A 6000-nucleotide genomic window follows, 5' to 3' on the forward strand; every position below is an offset into this window, starting at 1 on the left:
TTGGTTGGAAATATTTGGTGCAAATTCCAGGAAGAAATGGTTTAGAAGTTGTAAATTATGCACCATTCAAATAAAGCATAATGAAATCTCCTCTCTGTCCAGTCAGGACCTGAATCATCTCCACGTCCAGTGTATCGAGGCTGTGTATGCTATCTTCCAGCCAGTCAGTCACTGGACAGGTATCTCTCATCAGTTTAACTGTCCTAGTACCTCAGGGTTTATGTGTGCAAGAGCTTCTTATTTTACTCAACAGTGGTCTGAAAACACAAGGCTAGTCATCCTGGCAGTTCACAGATGCCAAGAAGTTGGGAAATGCTTCCTTGCAGGTGGAAATGCAACAAGATATTCTAAGACACCATCAAAAAAACCACATTCCCCTGGCTTTCATTGGTATGTTCTTGCATTCCTCTGTTTTTATTAGTTATTGTTAATCTCTGGTTGTGTCTAATTTATTAGCAGTGTGAAGTTAACTTATCATAAGTTGTATAAAGAAGATGGATGGACAAGAAAGAAATAACAGAGGCGGAGTTTGGTGCCATCTGCAATTATAGGCTCTTGGTGGTGGGATAAGATTATATTCACTATGTGCTATATATACCACAAGAACATACCCATGAAAGCCTGGCTTCACATTTAAGATGTTCCATTTATTAGCTATGTGACATTAGACATGTTCATTATAACCCAGGGATGAAGAATTCTTTCGAGGAAATGAGAATAAAGGTGATGTCATCATCCTCAGTGGCTGTGAAGCCCAAATGGTTTGACTGGCTTCAGTAAATGCTACTGTCACCCTGATTATTGTTCTTAATATTCTTACTGGTCTGTTCTCTGGAGAAGGAACAGGTCATATGTTTGGCTTTTAGAATTTTTTCATCAGCCCATGTCCATATAGATATATCTGTATGGACATTCTTCACAAAGGTTAAACGTGTCACTAATGAAACTAGTGTGCCAATGCATAAACCAAGGGAAATGTCACAGGTGAATCTATAAAGTCCCACCCAAATCTCAATCTGTTGGATTTTATGGGTTAACTGTGGCCTGGATTATTAATCTCAACAGTAGAGGGTGGCCAACCTTTGTAATTTCTGACAGGATTCTCTTCATTTTATGGACTCCTAACAGAATAAGGCTATAAAAAGATGAAGTGTCTGGACAGTATTATTTTCATACCCATATCTTCTTTCAGTATAATGATTTGTTCTTTCCCATCTGAATGGTAAATGTTTTGACCTTTTACAGAGATTTTCACTTATGTGAACAATGATTAAATCTAAATTTCAGCACAGGCTAAGCCAAAATGAGGTCTAATATTGATGCAGTAAAAATAGGAAATGGGACCGTATTCACAACATGAGGATTTTATTCTTAGCCCCACTATGGTCTGCTTAGAGTACAGAAGAGAATCATTTAACTTTTCACAAGAGAAAGAATAATAATGCCGATTAGATAATGTTTTATTTTTAAATAGCTAATATAAATTCAAAGTAGAGGAAAGGAAATTCGAAAGCTATAAAAATGTGTGCAAACTCCCTGGAAATGGAGAACAATTAGAAACAGAGGGCAGATACTAGGCTACTCTGCCCTGGGAATCGGGGTGTAAAATAGATGAAAATAAGCAAAACATTTCGTTTTTTTTTTTTGTTTTTTTTTTTTTTTTTTTTTGGTTTTTTCGAGACAGGGTTTCTCTGTGGCTTTGGAGCCTGTCCTGGAACTAGCTCTTGTAGACCAGGCTGTTCTCGAACTCACAGAGATCCGCCTGCCTCTGCCTCCCGAGTGCTGGGATTAAAGGCGTGTGCCACCACCGCCCGGCTAACATTTCGTTTTAAGATGAGAGATTTCGTTCGCTCTCTGCTTTGACTGTGGATGTAACTAGAGGCTTGAAGTTTCTGTTGCCTTGACTTCCCACTAATGATGGACTGCAGTGGTCTGAATGAGAGTGTCCTCCCCCGAGGCTCGCATATTGGAATACCTGTTCCCCAACTGGTAGAGCTATAGGGATTAGGAAGTGTGGACTTGCAGGAGGAGTGTGTCACTGGGGTGGGCTTTGGGGTCCAGTCTTATTCTCTGTCTCCTGTTTTGTGGATCAGCTACTGCTATAGTGCTATGCCTGCCTGCCTGCCTGCCTTCACCCTCCCCATCATGATGGCTATGGACTCACCCTCTTGAAACTGTAAACCAGCCAACAATTAAATGCTTCCTTTTTTAAGTCAGTCGTGGTGTCTCTTCACAACAATAGAACAGTGACTCAGTGTCACCTGAATTGTAAGAGGAAGACGGCCTTTCCTCTCTTTAAGTCGGTTCTGTCAGTTATTGTACCACAGTAATCAGAACCTAAACTAGGACAAAAATATTTGTTCTTTTACTCAAAGGTGATAATCATTTTGTGTCTGGTATTATTTTGTAAATTAAAAATATGTATCCTTGAGATCTAAGAGATAAAAATACATTATGGAGTTTAGAAGTATCTTGTTCTTTCTACATGGCTATGTATTCCACAAGTAAATGATTTTTTATTTAACTAGTCATCAATGAAGCCTTAGGTGGCATTTATATTAAATTTTGTGAATAATATTAATACAATAATTAATACAATTAATTTCATTGTTCTTTAGTCACTTTTCATACCTGAATACATCTACCTGTTAGGTGACTACCATAAATAAAAACGTCCAAGAGGACGTCAGATGTGGGTGAGAAGCCCCAGGCCCTAGCTATAAACTGCCCCTATGTTCCTGTGGAAGGAACAGAGAGCAAACGCTGCAGGAAAGTCTCTAGGAAAAACATGGAGTACACAGGCACTAAATATATAGATCCATTAAAAAGAGACTTGTAGTTCTTGATATAGGAAAAGAAGCAAAAATACATGGAATTTTTTTTTTAAGTTTAACATGGATGTATTTATCCTGTGTTACGTGTGTCCAAGTGTGGGAGCAAGTGCCACAGCATGTATATGAATGTCAAAGGGCAACTTCTATGAGTCAGGTTCTCTACATTCACCATGTAGGTTCCGGGGATCCACTCAGGTCATCAGGTTGAGGGGCAAGTGCCTCTAGCGGATGAGCCATCTTTCCCACAGCAGTTTTCAAAAACATAAAATTCCAGAATAACTAAAAAGCAATGAAATATCATCATAGTACACTCAAACTTAAGACTGTGAAGCAATTTTGCAGACAAGAGTAGAGAAATGTGGGTGCGCACACATGTGCGTGTGTGTGTGTGTGTGTACATGTGTGTGCACATGTATACTCCAATGTGTTAGGGTTAAAGTATTTCATCATCCGAAGCAGGAAATCAACAGATAGTTTGTATACAATCCACAGCTGAGAAATGGCAGATAAGTGTGTACACCAGAGCTGAGGAATAGGAGGTCACTAGGTCAGGGAAATGTGGGAAACTTGAAAGTGGTCACTCCTACCTGAGTCACTAAGGTGCAGTTTAGGTTCAGTTTATCTCCTGACGGGTCATGCAGAACTATTTGTTTTAAAAGCTATGTGAATGTTTTACTTTGATAGAAACTAAGTTTTATATTGAAAAAGAGAATCATGCAGGGTTGGGGTGGGGACTGGAGAGATTGGCTCATTGGTTAAGGGTCCTGACTGCTCTTCCAGTAGACATACCTAGGACCCACATGGCAGCTCACGACTGTCTTTAACTCCAGTTCCAGGGGCCTTGACATCCTCACACAGACATACACGCAGGCAAAACACTAATGCATATAAAATAAATAAGTTGTTAAGAAAGAAAGGAAGGAAGGAAGGAAGGAAGGAAGGAAGGAAGGAAGGAAGGAAGGAAGAAAGGAAGGAAGAAAGAAAGAAAAAGAAAGAGAGAAAAAGAAAAAGAAAAAGAAAAAGGGATTAGGTCATAGGAAGCAAAGTATGGTTTTAATGCAGTGCTGCCTTCTTTGTATTCAGCAGCAGTACTGCTTGTCAGCATGTTTACTGAAGGAAAGTTCAGCAGAGATAGTTGCCCTTCCCATATTGTGCACATGATAAAGATTATTCCTAGAAGAGCATACAATACCTTTGATTGGATCAGCATTTTTTCAGAATGATACCACATAAAGACTCAAACTAAGGGTGAGACAGAAAATAAAGAACACACAGAAAAGTGAAAGAGACGTGGGGAAATGAGATACAAAGGAAACAACATCACCTCACTTTGGAATACTGTAAGCCGTCAAATGAAATCTGAAATCCATATCGTAATATATGTGGCTGTGTGCAAACACTCACATAAATGGAAGCTAAGCATAGTGATTTGTGAATCTACAGATTTTAGGTCATACCAGGAAAGAGTAAGCCTTACATATTAAATTCTTGTATAACTTTACAAAGAAAGGAACCAGATTCCATCACTACGTAAGCTACCCAGCAGGAAACTTCTCATGGTTAGTTGAGCTTGCTTTTTTTAATGTCCTGCATCCAAAATAAAGAATGTCTTCAGCAATGGGGTTTTATCACTTAGTAGGAGTTCCTTCTGTCTATGTGTTGCTTTCATTGGTTAACAAAGAAACTTCCTTGGCCTGTTGATAGGGCAAAACTTAGGTAGGCGAGGAGGAATGAACTGAATGCTGGAAGAAAGAAGGGTAGAATCAGAGAGACACCTTGGATCCACCAGAGACAGATGCTGGGAATTTTACTTGATAAGCCACTGCCACGTGGTGATACGCAGATTAATAGAAATGGGTTAAATTAATATAAGAATTAGTCAATAAGAAGCTAGAGCTAATGGACCAAGCAGTAATTTAATTAATACAGTTTCTGTGTGATTATTTCGGGTCTAAGCTAGCCAGGTGGCCGGGATGAACAAGCTGACTCCCTACAATAGGCAATCAAGAGTAATGGCAGTAGCCTATGTTATTTTGTATGATTCTGGCTTCTGGAGGAAAAAAGACATCAATGGTTTCACCCAGCACTGGACTCAGCATTAGACCGTGCTGACCTACAAGACAAGATGATCCTATTGGTACAATAGTGGCATGAATGATGTGGTTGTTACCAACTACTTTCTGGCGGGTTATAGCCTGTTCTACAAGAAAGATGTCATTCCCAGGACTGTAAACATGGTCAAACATTATGGGAAAGATTATGGGCTCTAAAAGGAAACTTGCTATTGTTTTGCTAACTGGTCATTCTATTAAACCCCTTTTAAATATTTAAGTTTATACCCATAGATTTGTGTTACTCTCAACTTGGCTCAGAGACGTTTCCTTTTGCCATGGATAACAGTTACTGTAGAGGCTAATAACTGGTCAAAGTGTCAAAATATGTAACTGAGGATGCTTAGCTATAGCTAAATCATCTACAGCAACCTCTGGTAATCCAAGGCTCAGGGAGAAGAATCACAAAAGACAGGATAGAAAAAAATGTAAGAGCTGACAAATGAGGAGAGCTGTGAAATCCAAATTTCTGGATATGACCAAGGCTATTATACATACTAACTCACAACAGTTGTTATTACCTGCATAAGATCTATATTAGGTCAAGGCAGTCAGAACTCCAGCATGGCTTGGAAAAGGACCCTCAAGATTCTACTCTAGAAATGAGGAACTATTGAAAGTTGATGACTGCTGGTAAGAGTCACTTTTGTGTGGGACATGACCCCCATATTCATGCTCATATGGGTATCACTATTTGAATTCAGAAAGTTGTTAATAACAGCAACAACAAGGGAAGATATGAAACTTGGAGTAACACAAGATGGCACCTTAGTGGGAGTTGGACAGAGGTAGTGTTGGATAGATATGATCAAAATATCTTGACTACATGTAAGAAATTTTCATAGACTAAGTAACAAATATTACCAAAAAAAGGACATTACAAATAGAAGTAGTTAGCCTCTTAAAAATCTCTCACTATTTCTAGCTTGCAAAGGATGAAATGAGAAATGAGGGATGAAAATACTCCCGATGTGGTTGTCCTTAATTGATTCATAATAGATGTCTCTGATGGAGCACTGTTCCTCCAGTCTGTGGTTTTCTCACCCCATGCCTAT

The sequence above is a fragment of the Arvicola amphibius genome, chromosome 14 (assembly GCF_903992535.2).
Source record: "Arvicola amphibius chromosome 14, mArvAmp1.2, whole genome shotgun sequence".
NCBI lineage: Eukaryota > Metazoa > Chordata > Mammalia > Rodentia > Cricetidae > Arvicola > Arvicola amphibius.